The sequence below is a fragment of the Haemorhous mexicanus genome, chromosome 2, assembly GCF_027477595.1.
Source record: "Haemorhous mexicanus isolate bHaeMex1 chromosome 2, bHaeMex1.pri, whole genome shotgun sequence".
NCBI lineage: Eukaryota > Metazoa > Chordata > Aves > Passeriformes > Fringillidae > Haemorhous > Haemorhous mexicanus.
In genome coordinates, this window is record NC_082342.1 from 5,053,201 (window position 1) to 5,069,438 (window position 16,238).

The window sequence follows — 16,238 nt, forward strand, 5'->3', positions numbered from 1 at the left end:
TGGGGCTCTCTGCAGAGGTTTCCCCCCTGCCTTGTGGGTTATGTCCCGTTTACACATCCCAGTGGGATGTTTGATTTCCTCTTTGCGTGTGACGGCGCGGCACTGTTTGTGCTTGGCTCGTGACCATCAGGCTCCTCTCCTGCAGATTTGCTGTCTAGCAGGTTGTGTCTCCACTGTGTGTTCAGGCTGCTGGCTTTTCCTGTCTAACTGCAGCCCCATTTTCATGGGGGTGTTGAGCAGCTTTCAGCACCAGTTTGTGGAAGATGTTGCTGTCTTAGCCCTGTCTCGGTAAAGCTTTACTCATGGGCCGGTTTCCGTCTGTTTGACAGAGAAGCAGATGCTCCCGGGATATTAAACTCCTACAGGTTTCATGGAAAGTGGTAGGTGGATGAAGGAGAGGAGGCAGGCCACCAAGGGAAGGCTGCAGTGTGAGCTGGCCACCTGGTGCCTGGTTTGTGTTTAGGGGATATGGAAAGGAGATGTAGATGTGTAAGGGCATGGGAAAGGGAAGAAAGAACTGCTTTTCTCTATCAACTGTTAATAATAAATCTATGCACGTAGCTAATCTGCTAATTTTGTGCTGTTTATCCAGATTTTCATTTGGATTGTTTCCTTTGTTTGCCCAAGAATACCTTGGGAGCCTACAAACCTTGGTGAAGTCAAGAATATACGATGCCTGCTTGTTATCCCTTCCCACAAGGTTTTCAGTCTCATTGCAAGGGAGATAGGTAGGTCTGCTTTGGTTTTGTTCAAAACAAACAACTAGTAGTGGGTTGTTTTTTTTCCTTGCATTCTTTTTAGTACTTTTAAGTACTTTGTCCCTTCATCTCCCTAGGGATTATAGTTAAAAAGATGATGCTCAGTTTCCACTTATTTTTAAATATAATCTTGCCTGCCCTATTTGCCTCATTTGGTATCTCACACCTCCTCAGATATTACCACAGCAAACTACTAATAGGTGGCTTGACAGCCCATTCTTTATGTGGCTTAGCATGAACTTCATCAAGACCATATTTTTAGTCAAAAATCTGAATTATTTAGGTTGCTACTCATTACCAGAGTGCTGGGGACAGCCCCTACCCTACTGTAGCAGTCACATGTGTGGGTCAATCTCCAAAAGCTGTGTGAGCTCTCTGAGTCACCTGGGTTTGGTGCACTCCCCAGAACTGTGCAGTCTCCCTCACTCAGCTGCCTCAGGAGCCCATGGCAGGTCTGTGGAGGAATCTTTCCTGCCATCTGATCTGCACACAAAAAGCTGCAGACTGCTGCAACATGAGATTTTTGTCTGATGGACTGGGAGAAAAGGCTGGCAGAGAGAGAGAGGTTTCTCCATCAACAGGGCACTTTCTTCTTCTGTGCCATTTTTGCTCAGTTAACCAGAGCCCCATAAGTAGCAGCTTTCTCTTCATGCAGGTGTAGAGGTTTTTAATTTAAGTTTGTAAGTGTGCCTAGGGCCTTGATGAAAGGGTCTGCAAGGAGAATGTGTGTTTTTGCAGCGGTGGGCTTTTTCCTCTATTTTTTTTCTTCTGGCTTTGCTGGGTCACTGCCAAACCTTTAGCTGACTTAATGTTTAGGATGTATTTTTTTCCATGAGTGAACTTAGAGTTGTAACTTATCACAGCCAAAGCTCCAAAACTGTCCTGTTTTTAAACTGAACAATTCTGTCAGCTGTGGTAAATGCATGAGAAGGGAGGGAGATGTGGTACTTGGTGGGACAGGGGGAAGGTGTCAATTTTGCTGCTGAAGCTCTTGACCGCCTTCACCCTCCCCATCAACACCTTTTGTTCAAATTCAGCTTGTGATATAAATTAGAACAGCTGATAAAATATATATTTAGCTGTTACATTCCCCACTTGAAGGGGAGAAAATGGTGCAGCAGCACAGCAGTGCCCGTGCTGCCCCCTGTCCCCCCTGTGTGCCCTTGCCCAGGGAATGAATGCTCTGTGTGAGGGCAGCATGTGGCAGGGGGATCCAGGGTCCTTCCACAGTTTTTTAAAGCAGTTTAAAAGGGTCACAGGGCAATGGAGGGCTTGGTCCATGAGGAATTGATCCACTGGGAAGTGGTTGCATGGGGCTGTAAAAAACCAGAACTGTTGTGCTGTGTGTGGAAGGTTTTCATAGGAAGGTATGGAAACTGTAAGGCAGCTGGAGAGCAGCACCCTCCTGCAGCTTGGATGGATGATGTGAGGGTAGGATGGATGGGAATATAACCCCTGCATTGTGTGTCCTTCCTGGAATGCTCCTAAGGCACCTGCATTTGGGCAGGAAAAAAGCCCGTGCTCAGTGATTTATCCAACATGCAGTGGGACAGAGGATCATACCAGTGACTCACCTGCACTGAGGACCTTTTTTGGCAAGAGAGGGTGGGTGATGAGCTGGTTGCCGTGCAGAAGTGGAGGGAAGTGGTTTGCAAGCAAGAGGATAGTTTGTGGCTGATGGCTCAGGGTTTCCTGGCCTGCCCTGCTGCCCTGGAGCAGAGGGCACAAGAGCAGTGTGCTGTCCTGGACTGCCAGGACAAGGCTGCTGAGGAAGGTTGCCAAACTTTTAATAAATTATTCCAAACAAATGGCCTGGAGTTGTCCTGGGATGCACACCCCCCCCCCCCCCTCAAGCAGCATCTCTTCATTACTTCCTATTAACTCTGAGTTGGTTTGGAAATCTGACATTCAGTTTTCTTCCTGTGATAAAATATTTAAAAACTGGAAATAAAAGAAGCAGTATTTATTATGTGCTTTGGTCTCACTTGATGCTGTTTTGCATTCCAGCTGGTTCTTGCAGCCCCTGCCTGTTTTGTGTGTCCTTTGGCCTTGGTCTTTGGATTTTTTGGTCCTTCTCAAATCACCTGCTCCTCCCTCTTTCCTCTAGAGGATAATATGGCATTACATAGTTAATGTTATAGTTGCTGTTACACTGAATTGCAGTTGCACAGGGCAGGAAAGGAGTAATGCTTTGCAGGGCAGAAGCAGTACAGCTGTCAGGCTCAAGGTGGGAAGGATGGGTGAGAGGTGCTAGGGTGGAATCTGGCTCCGTTTGCTGCCACAGCAGGCAGGAGGAACCAGCTCAGTGTCCTTTTAGCCAGCTGCACTCCCCAGGAAAGATTCTGGTTGTGGTGGTGTGGGACTGACAAGATTAATGTGTGTACCTGTGCTGTACCTACTCCTTGTAGGGGTGAGAGGAACTTTCATTTCTAGGGCTGTCGACTAAGTGTGGAAATTGACCTGCTGGGGGGAGAACACTGGTTTTATCATTATTTTAAGCATGAGGGAAATAATGGGTGAATGCTGGAAGCAGTATGGCATACCAGGAGGGGCTGTGACTCCTCCCAGCCCCCTCGTGGGATGCTAATAGGGAGGAGAGGTCCACTGTCCCATTTGAAAGAGAAGGGCCATGACCAATCGATGTTAAATGTGGCGGCAATGCCTCACGCGGTGGCCGCGGGATAAAAAGGCAGAGAGGCAGCCTGAACTGTAAAGACATTTCATTTCCCTGGTAATGAGGGAGACACACTCTGGCAATGAAACCGGGGAGAGAGAGGCTGCGAGATGCTAATTTCTGCTCCTGCTGCCGCTGCTGCTTTGATCTGAAGCAAATGCCCGTTTTAAATTGCAAACGGATGCGAGTCAGATATCATCCAGCCAGTGGCTTACAGGCTTAATGAAGTGGGACGTACGCTGCTGCCTGGTAATGTTAGGAGAGGCAGGCAATTCCGAGAGGAATTACTGAAGGGCTACGGAGATGGGGAGCAAGGATAGGGGGATGTCACTGGCTAACTCTGTGTGGCACAGTGTCCCCTGCTTTCTGTCCTTGGGAGGCTGTCCTGGTGTCACACGGCCACGTTTGAAGGCACACATCCTGCAAGGTCATCCTGCTCTTTGGTCTCAGAGCATGAACGTCAATTTGGGGCGTTCTCCAGGTGAGGCAAAGGTATGGGAGGTTAGGTGGTGTTCATTTTGAGCTATCATTTGGGCATTTAATTGAACTCGAGCAAGACAACTGACAAAGATATTCTGGGACAGACCCAGAGGCTCCTGGGGATAAAGTCATTAATCCAGAAGTGGTGACCTGGCAGCTGATACTGGACAATGGCATCATCTTGAGATTATTTTGGGGAAAGAGCTGAATTGTCTTGAAGAATGGATGTCTAAAGGGATATTTATTATAGTCTTACTAACACAAGGCTTTTGGGGAAAGAGCTGAATTGTTTTGAAGAATGAATGTCTAAAGGGATATTTATTATAGTCTTACTAACACAAGGCTTTTTTGGGTCCTAGGATGTGCCTGGAGTTTGTTGTATGCCTCCTGTGGGTATTCAGATGTTTGGGTGTCTCTGCAAGATGCTGCACTTGACCAGGCAGACATGAGAAATCTGAGGGACCTGCAGGAAGGATTGACCTCTGCACTAAGCAAAGAAATGGTCTGGCTGTTGAAAAAGGCTCACAAATCTGTGAGGTTCTTTGAAGGAGTCAGCATGCGAATGGGAAAAATCTTGTGGCTGTAGTCTGTGTGGATCCAAAAGAGGCTCCACAATGTCCAGGGTTATTACAGAAACTAAGTAACAACAGGACAAAACTGGCAGCTCCTCACAGGGCTAAGCTATTTGTTAAAAATACCAGGCAGAAAAGAAAGTAAGTGGTTCTGACAGAAAAGGGAGGGTCACCAGCGATGAGACCAGTGCTGCTCAAAGAACGCAGAAATGGGCTGGAAAAGAGGATGATTGCTAAACAAAGAAAGATAATATTAAGTTAATCAAGGCATTAGCAGCAAGGGCTGACTGATGAAATTCACAGGGTGCTATGAGACTGAGTGGCTGGGTAATGAAGAAGAAGATGACTTTTGTGTAGGTGGCTGTAAAGTGAGACATGGTGGCAAAAATTAACCAGTCTTGTGTGAAACAATGGGGTCTGAGCTGACCACTGTCATTCAGAAGCAAAACCTTCATGTGAGAATAGCCAGGTTTATGTAACAGCTGCACGATGATCAGAGCAGCCAAGACAGCAAAAAGAGTCATCAGGAAATAAAGACAAAAACATAATTTTGCTGCTGTGTACACCTGGGGAGCATTCACACCTTCCATGAAGGGCTGTTCCTCCTCCCCATAAAGGACAGCACAGCTAGCCAGGGCACAGGGAGGGCTGGCAAGCAGTTTTGGGTTTTTTTCCTAAATACGCTTTTAAAAGCATTAGAATTCCCTTTCAGTACAGTAAATCATGTTAATCTGTAAGCCACTAGGCACGATGAAGCTTTTAGATTATCCATTATCCTTTCTTTTTCTACAGCATTCAAGGACTTCACACTATCACAATAAGATAGTAGAGAATTTTTTCTGCTTAACAAATGAGGGAACTTAGAGATAGTGGTTTGCTGTGAAACAGGCAAAGAAATAGGAAATCTGTTTTTTAGAATATCTCTAGAGAAAGAGACAAGAGAAAAGACTGACTCTAACAGTGAGAATCAAAGGGAAAATCTCTCTGCTGGATCCAAAATAAGTTTCCATAGAAACAGATTTTTCAGAGAATGAATGACTGCAGTATGAAATTAAGATTGTGAATCTAATTCTGCAAAATATTTAAGCATGTTTTTTGTTTATCCCTATTCAGTTCAAGATGCAAGTGTGTGATTTCCATGGAGGCTTATGTGCTTTATTTGATGGAGGTAGAAATAAGGATAAGTTGCACTGAAGTGGGATCCAGGTTTTCTCGTGCTTCCTTGTCACTGACAAACTTGCAACTTATTTTTTATGACAGCATGTGTTGCTTTGCTGCCAGAAGTGTAGGCCCCAGTGCCTCAATCTGAGAGTTCAGCACAAAGTTCCATCAGACTCTTGCCACTTTCTGGGGAGTGGAGTCAGCAGAGTTTTTACATTGCTGGGTACTTTATTGTTTTGTTAATTAACTTTTTTTTTCTATTTACATGCAGGTTTAATTTGAAATGGGATACTTATTCTGTAAATGAATGCCATGGTGATTATCAGATAATTAATTTGAGAAGTGATGGTATAAGAGGTTGAGATTTGCTCATAATCTGTCTTTTGTGCACCTCTGTTTGTGGCCCATAGATATTTTAAAGACAGGATAGGTTCTTAATATTTTGCATGCTAATTGCTCTTATTGTAAGTGTGTTCTGCTAAATGATTTGGTTTAGTTTAAGCTATTTAAGGCTGTTCTGTATATCTTTTTCTCCCCCCTGTGTTGTGACTTTATTCTTAGCTGAATTAACAGGACAAATAAGGTTTGACTCAGAGTTTTATTTCCATTTGCAGTACTTGGAATAGATGAAGCTGTTGTGTAGCCAAGCTGCAGCTACTCTTTTTCATGCAGACTTTCCGTGTTCTTATTCCTTCATAATTTCACATCTTCTTCCAGCTTTTTATTTGGGGAGATGTATATTTGTAGACCCCCTTCCAAGCATTCCCCAGCAGCAAAGCCCAAAAAATGAACTTAAGCCTAGTGCTAATAGTGCTTTGGGACTCTGTTGAGATGATGCAGAACAAATAATCCTCATGGAAATTGGATCTAATTTTTTTTTCCCCTTTTCTGAGCCCTTGTGCTTGTCCCAGCCAAAGTAAGCTCTCAAGGCATTTAAACAATCCATCTTCACATAATGTTCATGTCAATGTTCCATCTTAATGTGGAAGCTCTTGACTTGCTTGGGTCCAGATGAACCATTTCCCCTGCTTGTCACCCACCAGGCCAGCTGTGGCTGCAGGGGGTTCTTGCCTGCCCTGGGGTGGTGATGGTCACAGATGGTGAACCTGGTGCTGGAGCCCAAATCCTTAGCAGGGGAGCAGCAGCAGCAGCAGCAGCAGCTGAAAGTGTCCCCTAGCACCACTGAGCTTCAATGTTCCCTTACAGCTGGAAAGCATTCTTTCTCAAAATTTCCCCTGACAGGGAGATGGAAGACACACTTCATCTCTTGGAGACTTGGTTTTCCTTGTGCTTGCTGAGAGCCATGCTCGCTTTCCTGGCATCCTCCATCCTCCTCCTCCTCCTCCCTGCTTTGGGACAGATTTTTTGTTTATTCAGTGCCTGCCACGCTGGTACCATCAAAAGGGCACATCAGTGGTGGCAGAAGGTATGCCTCTGCTTTGGTGGTGGTTTTCAGCTCCACGCTTTTCAAGGTGTGAGGGAAGGATGTTGTCAGAGGATATTACATTCCTGCAGCAAAACCACTGAGGGGAGCCTAATGGACAGCTTTTCTTCTCAGATGATTTCAAATCCCTGAGGAGGCCATGACCTATGTCAGAGACCAAAATGTTGAACAGATTTGCATGGGAAAAGCAACTTTTGCTCCCCTTTTGCTGCCTCCTCAGACCTCTGGCCCCACATGCCCAGCAGAGATGGGCACCCAGTGCAGAAGCCAACCCTGCCCACTCCCCAGCCAGGTGCCCCCTGCCAGGCATCCCAGGCCCACAACACAAGCTGTGGAGCTGCACACACCTTTCTCTGTGCTTCAGATCTGAGTCAGGTGAGTACATCCCCACACAGACCAGCTCTGCTGGCCCCCTAGCCAGACACATTTCCCCTTTGAACTTGCAAAGCCTGCAGTTTGCATGCTCAGCTAAAGCAGTGAGAATGGATAAAACCAATCTATTTTTAATCCAGTGCAAGATCTCTTACTCTTGGCTATTTTTTTCATAATTGGTTCTGTTTTCTGCTAATGATCTGAAATTTAGCATCTATTTCTGCCTCAGATATTTTGATAACTGGTGTTGAGGAAGAAGATTAAGACTGTTTTTAGCACTGAAGGCCACAGGACATATGGATGCTGCAGACCTGTTAGTGACAGACAGAAAGTTGTTTGGAGGCAACAGGACAGATTGTCTGGGATTCCTGGCTTAGTCCCAAGGAAAGGCTGATGAGGTAAGTAGTGCTGGGAAAATCCTGTTAGGGAAGGAAAAGAGCAGACTGGAGCTGAGAGATCACTGGATGCGCTGCACTGAATATGCAGTTTCTCTCCAAAATTGAATTCACTTTTGGCACAGAAACAGGATTCATATTTCTCTCCTTGTTGCACTTGCTTCCTCAGCAGGCTGGTAAGGCACTCTGGACTGTCCAGCTTTTAGTAATGGGTTGAGACCAAAACCTTGTTCTGAACCATTGAGGCAGTTGGTTCAGGTTGGGATCAGACTTTTCTGCCTCCATCCCATTTGCAGATGCCATAGTGTGGGATGAAGCATCTAGAACAATATCCCCACATCTGGTACCTGTTGATATGACAGAGGTCAGAAGCTCCAGTGTAGAAATGTTCCTTGCTGAGCTGGAGGGGGGCTGTTTCCATATTCAGGCAGGGCATTTTGGGCAGTGGGAATGTGTACACACACATTTGGTAACCACACCACCATCCCACCAATCCTGGGAGCTGCCCTGTAGCTGCAGTCTGTGTTTTCCATGTTGGGCATGTTTTACACTTCCCTGGTCCCTTTGGTCTAAGGGTGATTTGTGCCCTTTCCTCTACAATAAGTAGATTAGCTGTGATTTATTTGGGACAGGCTTGGGACTGGTGATTTGTGTGCTGCTGTGGTGTAGGAGTGGTGTGATCTCATGCGAAGGGTGATTGCTGTGAATGCAAAGCACAGATTAGGATAAATGACACTCTGGATCCAAAAGCTGAATGGGGATGTGGGTGGGATATCCAAAATCCTTCAGGTGCATTCTTAAATACATCCTCTTCCACTCCCTGCACCCTTCTGATATGGACAACAAAGTGGCAGGTTTTGTCTCCCCTTTCATTCTCTGCTTTTTCAGGAGGAGGTGAGAGGAGAAGCAAAGGACTGAATTCTTCTGCAGGAGAAAAGAAGCAGAAAAGGGGTCTGCAAGCAGAGACAATGCTCCTCCTGTCAAGGGCACGTGCTGTCTGGTCAGGGCACAGCCATGATTCCCTTTAGTAGGAGGCAGGGGAGGGAATTCTGGGAGGGATGGATGGAGGCAGTGTCCTGAGTAGCAGGAGAAATGCCTGGGAGGGGGCCTGCACAGGGGTCAGGAGGGGCAAGGGCCTGGAGGGAAGCTGGAGTCTGCAGATGGGACCAGTATCAGAAGCACGGAGAGGCCTTGAAAGATCATCTGGTTCAACCTTTCATGGGAAAGAGAGAGGGTAGATGAGATTCTCTGGCACCCTGTCCAGTCACATCTTGAAAACTTCCAGCGATGAGGCTCCACCACATCCCTGGGGAGTCATTCCCAGTGATTGATTGTTCTCACTGTAAAAAACATATTTGTTATATCAAGATGAAATCTCTCCTCCTACAACTTGTACCCTCTCCATGTTGCTCCTCGTGAAGAGAAAAGCTCTGTCTAAATTGTAGTCACCCTTTAGGTTCTGCAGAACTGTGATGAGGTTCCTCCCCAAGCCTACTCCAGGAAGAAAAGACCTAGTTACTTCAGTTTTTCCTCATCCTGAAGGATCTGCAGCCTTTTGCTCATCTTTGTGGCCGTCCTTTGGCCCCTTTCCACTCTATCAACACTTTTTTTGTGCGTTGTGGGGACCAGAAGAGGATGCAGGTGTGATCTGGACGAGAACAGAGAGTGGAACAATCACATCTGTATTTCTGCTGGCAATGTCCCTGTGGGTGCAGCCCCTGGTCTGATTTGCCTTTGTCACTGCAGTGCTGCACTCCAAACTCATGTTCAGCCTGTCCACTGAGACCCCCTGGCCCTCTGAGTCCCCCTGTGCAGCCAGAAGCCCAGGGAGCAGCTGGTTTGTGTCCCTGCAGGGTTGGTGTCACTGCAGGGCCACTGCCATCTCGAGATCCCCCTGCAGAGAGGGGAGCTGGCCACTGGCCACGGGGGCCAGGGCTTGTTTGCACACTGAAGGTGGGCAGAGCAGTTGCAACATGGGTCAGGAAGATTTTGATGCAACAGGAACCCCAAGGCACCATGATGTGTCACCTCCCAGCCCTGCAGAGAAGCAGCTTCTCCTTTCCCATGGGAAGTGGGGGCTGGGGGAGGCCAACAGCACGCACTGTGGCTTCTGCCTTGCAAATCTGCTGCTGCAGGCCCTCTATCTACACATCTTCCAGGCAAGGCTCTGTCCAGCTGGCATGGGCATTTGGAAAGCATTTTCCTGATGCTTGTAAAATGCCATTTTTCTTTTCAGAATCCCCCATCTTCCACGTCTCTGAGTGGCAGAGCTGACCCCTGGCATCCTAAACCTCCATATGGAGCCATCACTTTCCTGCCTGCCTGGCTTTCTCTTAGATTTTCATGCATCATGGGAGTGAGCAGAACGAAAGCCTTCCTGTTTCCCTTGCTGCAACTCAGCACCCTGCCAGCAACAGCAAACCTTGCAAAAGGCTTGTCAACTTTTTGCTGCAAATCCATATGAAAATCTGGCACCTGCATGAGCTGCAGACTCAGCAAGGTAAGCAACATCTGGCAATAGATAAATTTGGCTGCAAAGACAACGTGGAAAGTGAGAAGTGCTGTTGGAAACAGGCACATCCCGCAGCATCCAGCAGGCTGTGGTTGAATTGGGAGCTGTCCTGCTCCTCTTCTGCAGACAGAGGGGAAGCAGAGTCCATTGGACACCTATCACCTGATGGAAGCAATGCTTGGACTCTGCAGTGAGATTTTGGGGAATGCAGCTTGTGCCATCCTCCCTGCAAAGAGGTAGGATGGGGGGCACGGAGGAGTGCCAGACTTCCACCTGAAGTCCAAGAGCTGTTACCAGCTCAGTTAGCTCTTGAATCCCACATTTTCCTTTGAAATGAAAGAGGATGAGCCTCTTTTTTTGACTCTTGTTCAAGAGGAAGTGAAGAAGGGTGGCTTGGAGACCTGTGACAGTGGCCCCTGAGCCATGACCCAGAGGGCAGTAAGGAGTGATCCAAGGAAATGAGGGCCTTTTTGTGGTGTCTGGTTAAGAAATGGAGAGAAAGGCTGCAGGGAGATCTACAAGAAACTCAAATTAAAACCATGCTTTGTTGCTTCAAGATGCTGAGAATCACCAAACCATGGCAGAACTAGAAAAAATCACCATCTAAAAGAATCAATGGGTTTTTGGTCTGGTGGTCAAAACCAACATTATTATCAGCCGGAGCCTGACAGGCTGAAAGGGTTCATATCTGAAAATCGGTGCTGCCTCCAGCCTCATGAGCAATCACAAGAGTGAAAAATTTTGTTGGCCTTGGGCAGGGCTCTGTCTAGGCCTAGAAGAGCATCTGCTCAACCCAGAGCTCAGAGACAGTGCCACTGGGTCGGGGGGCACAATGGGAGGCACAGTCTCCATCCTGCAGCACTGCCCCTGGCTCTCACCGTGGCTGGGCTCACAGCTCATGGTTGTTGCCCTGCCAGGCACAGGTCCTGTGTCCCCTGGGCTAGTGTCCAGCACCTCTTACCCCTGGACATGCCTGGGCACCACAGTGCTGCTCAGGGGCTCGTCACCCGGCCACTGGGCTGGCCAGCCTCGGCAGCTGCGTGTGCCAGGAGCTGGAGAGCAGCTTAGACTGGCACCCAGTGCCACTGACTGCCACCACCACCAGCTGTCACTTGTGGTGGGACTTGCAGCTGCCACCTGACAGGCTGCTCAGCATTGTGGTTGTTTCCCCAGCCTGTTACCAGGCCACATGTCACGTCCCTCTGGGCCACTTTTTGAAAGCTTGTACTGAGAGCTCGCAGCTTTTGGGTCTTGGTTAGCCTTGCAAAGCTGCCAGAATGTTTTGGCTTTTCACTTGGATACCTTGTGCTAGGTCTCAATAATGTTGCAGTGATGAAGTTAAGATGGAGTGTCTCCAGCCCTCCTCTAGGGGTGAACTACAGTGCATAATTACCTTCCCCCGCTAAGAGCACATGGCTTTTCTGCCTCTAAATTTCAGTCACTGAATCTTCTTTTACTTCTCTCCACCGAATCCTTAGACTGTTCTGAAAGCACTTGCTCAAAGCATTTCACATCTGGTTTTGGACAACTCAGACTAAGCTTTTCATGCTCTTCACTGGACAACATTTTTTTACCACTCTTAGAAGATCAAAATGGGTTTAAGCATGCAGAAACCTAGAGGTGTAAAAACATTGATTTCCCAAGTAACCCATATATCGGGAAGACTGCTTAAATATTTGAGGATTGAGTCACCTGTACTTAAAATAGAGCAATTAAGGAAACTAAATATGTTCTTGAAGGGCTGAATAATTCCTTCACATCAGTAACCACTTTGAAGATGGTTCTGGAGGTGTTTACTCAGATCTTGCCCTTTTCTGCACCAGGAGCAAATAGCATCAGAGACAGAGAGGAGGAGCTGGAGCAACCAGTAAGTGTCATTAAGCTTCCAGGTCATGATGGTGTACAGCCAAGAGGTCTTGGGGAGCATGAGGATGAAAGGGCCATATCTCAAAAAGAAATATTTCTCTCATTGAAGAAAAAAGGGCCCCACACACACTTTAAAAAAAAAAAAAAGAAAAAAATGGAGAATGTTTTACTCACATTTGTATCAGCTCTTGGGCTGATCTGGAGAATTACAGGTCTCTTTGACATGCATGCAAATGAATGCAATGCCTAGCAAATTAGGAGAATTGGCCATGAAACTTACATGGGTAAGACTGCTCGGAGGTGCAACCTGCAGAGATTCTGCAAAAGGAAACCACATTTCCTGCATTCCTGCAAGTCTTTGAACAAACCAGTGAGCCAGCTGAAAAGAAGAACCGCCTGACATAACTTAGCTACCTTTTTTGGCAGGCTTTTTGCAAGTACATATTCGAGATGTGGCTGCAGACATCTGGCCAACATCAGCGGAAGCAGCTTATCACTGTGGCTCTGACACTGGCCAGGACATGGGAGAGCAGGTGGTCAGTGCTGGGGTGGGATGAGGTGTCAGCGACATGCCTTGATCAGCCATGGCAACCTCTGGGGACAGGGAGAAACATGCCAAAGCTGCAGCCAAGCTCAAGAAGGTCACTCAAGAAAGAGGAGAGGTAGGTGGAAGACCTGAAGGAGGAAGCAATGGATTCAAAGGATGGTGCTATAAAGAGGTACTGAAGGTGAAAGTTGTTGTCTCCTCAGCCCTGTGTGTTTATGTCCCTGACGCTGAAGATCTGAGTGTGTGGGACACCAGCAGGCTGGATGCAGGGACAAGACTGCTTTGCCAGGCAATTTCAAGGGTCTGTGCTAGACCAGTCCCAGGGGAAATGCAGAAAAAAACCCCAGAGGAGGAGACAAGCCAAAAAAGCAGCATGCAGGGGTAGAGAGTACCCCCTTCCTGAAACATCTGAGTCGATAACCTCCAAGCACAGAGGACTGGGCTCTTGCTGAGCCACTGAAGCACAGCTGATCAATAACTCAAAGTCCCGACTTGCACATTAGCAGAGTCAATTATCAGCTCTGCCCTCTGCTTCCTTGATTATTATTTCAGCATGTAGCAGCTGCTTCACAAGCGTTATGGCCCATCACACTCTGAAGGGACTGAGTTAAATGCAGATTATTGACCGATGAGGCCATAAGAATGTACTGTAAAATATACAGTCATGTTCGCCCATAAATTCCCAGCGAGAGTGCTTTCCAAAGCAATTCCTCTTGTGGTGGGACTCTGGGTCACTGTCAAGGCCATGAAAAATGTTTTTTCCACCTTATTCCTGCCATCTCTGCTGTGGCAGTGTTGTCACTCTTGGCTTTACACCAGCATATGGATGTGGGGTTCTCCCCACCCTGAGCTACTCATCGGGACCCCTGGGCTGCTGCACTTGGGGTATGGCTGACTTTACACATGGGCAAGGTGAACTGGGTGTAATGTTTCTGTTCTGGCCCAGGTTTTCTGCTGCTCCCGAGTCCCCAAGTTCCTTCAAATCCCTCAGTTTTGGCTGAGGTTGTGGGTTTATGATTTGCAGCAGAGCACAAGCAAGTTAAATCATGAGCTGTTCAAATACCACGTAATGACAGCTTTCACTTCTCTGCCACTCTGACATACTGCTGGCCATCAGCCACGTGCTTCACCAAGGCCAGAGGTGCCCTGCTCGTTTTGGTTTGCAGACCTCCTCAGCTTCAGCATACAAATCTGTTTCAAGGAAAGGGATGAATGTCTGTGGTTGTGAGCTGGGAAAGCTGTGTGTCTGTACAGAAAACCTCTCTGCATTGGAGACACTGGGCCAGCAGTGATGAGGTGCTCAGCAGCTCAGTGGCTCAGTGGAACCTGAGAGGAGCCTGGGCTCATCCTGGGCAGGTTGATGGTCCTGGGCAAGCATAGCACACACCTACAGCTCAGGTCCCTCTTCTGGGCTTCAAAGAACATCACTCATTTTGACCACTGCCCCCAGGCTGAGACCTGCTGGTTTTCCCCAGGCAGTAAAGTTTCGTGCCCTTGAAGGTAGATCCCTGCTGAGGCGTCCTTAGTGGTTCTAAGGATTTCTTGATCTGCTTCTCCCTGGGGTGCTCCCCTTCCAAGAACAGGAGAGAATTTCACATGCTTTGAGCTGGAGAGATGGCTAATTTGGAGCTTGACATGTTACAAAAGTTTGGGGGTTCTTAATATAATTTTGACGTGATTCTGGGATGGTTTTTTCCCCAAAGCTTTTCCAAGGGCAGCATTCTGGCCACAGCTCTGGCTGCAAGTGTTTTTAAAACCTTTCACTGTTGGAGGCACTCAGATCCTCAGGACTCATGAATTCCTAGGGAGGTCTGAATCCACCAGGATGGTGCCAGCAGGTGTAGGGGGATTCTGCTGGCCACAACTGCTGGACCCTGGTGCTGAGCCCCGGCTACTGCAGCACCTTCACGTCACACAGATAAAAGCACTGCAAGAAGCAAGGGAGTGTAGGGTGTTCCATGTTATGGCTGGTTTGTCCCAGCATGGCCAAAGATGGTGGAGGGGCTGCTGTAGGATCACACCACGTCTTTGAGTGCTGTCAGCTCCCTGGTGTTTATATTCCTTAGCTCACTTTTCATCTCATTTTGTGTTCCTCTTTGTCTGTTAACACACAAGCTTGCCTTCAGCAAGCTTTTCACTGCCAGGGTAAATCTCTCTTAGCAGCCCTGCACAAACACCTCTCCTTGACCCCTCTGCTTCTCTTCCACACCCTGCATACACATGAAACACCTTTGTTTAAATATCAGCCTGGAAAAAGAGGTTTCCTGGTGACAGAGTTGTCTCCTTATCAAGGATATCACTGCAGCATGGCTGAACCCATCAAGGAAGGACCAAAACTTTTGAAGACTGTCCAGGAAAGAACCACTGTGAAGTGACCTCTGTCCCTTCAAAGGCCTGAGGTGCAGGGAAAAGCCAACAAGCTACTGAATTTTTTCCTTGCTTTTCATTGACATAGAAGTCTAGCCAGCTCAGAGTTTCTTAATTGCCTCGTGTAACCCATCTGGAGATCCAGACAATATCTCCAGCCTGTTCTGTATGCACTAATGCTCACTGCTGCCTCTGCCTGCTCTAGAAATGTCAGGCCACAGGCGATGAGAGAGCCCTGTGGTGTGATGTGAAACCTTGACACAAACTGCAAGCAACTGAAACCGCGCTGCACCAGCACAAGCTGTTCGTGCCACGCTTCCAGTCTTGCAGCAGGGTTCAGAATGGCTTTGTCTCACTTCTTTTAAAACCTTCTATGTCCTCACAGTCAGAGACTCATGAGCTAGACCTAGAGCTGCCTCCTGGTTATCACTGATGGGGGCATGCCAGACCTACACCAGTTTCACAGTGATTTTCAGGCTGAGTCCTCCCACATCTCCACAGATGTGTCTCATTGGCCACCTTGGATATGTTCTTTGCCTTCAACTGGGGCTACTACCTGAATATTAAGGCAAGGGTAGGGAATTAGATATGGCTATATTGGCATTTTCAGGGATGTAGTTTAGGCTCACGTGACCCTAATTGTGTCCTTTGAAAGTGGAGGGATGTGAAAATACTTCAGTTTTTGAAGAGGAGGAGGCTGTCAAAGAATGCCAACGAGGTTTGCTAAGCCCACAGGCTGCAAACAGGGAGTTGTTCACCCAACCCTGCAGCACAGCCACCGTGAGACACTCACTGAAACTCCTACACTTCTTTGGAAGGAGCTACAAGAGGAAGAACATCTTCATGCAGCAGGTCATGGACATCTGGGTCTCTGCCCCTTGGAGGCAGGCAGCCCCAGCAGGTTTGGGCAGGGTGAGAGGCATTTGAGGACAACAGGCTCAGGACTGGGGTACTCCAAGGGATGGGAAGTGCCCTCTCACACCAGTGGCTTTGAAAGGATGGGAGCTGTAGGAGGATGTTGGGGACAGAACCCAGGAGTGGTCGACCCTGTGTGTTCTTTCCCATGGCTACAGTGGAAGACCAAACTAGA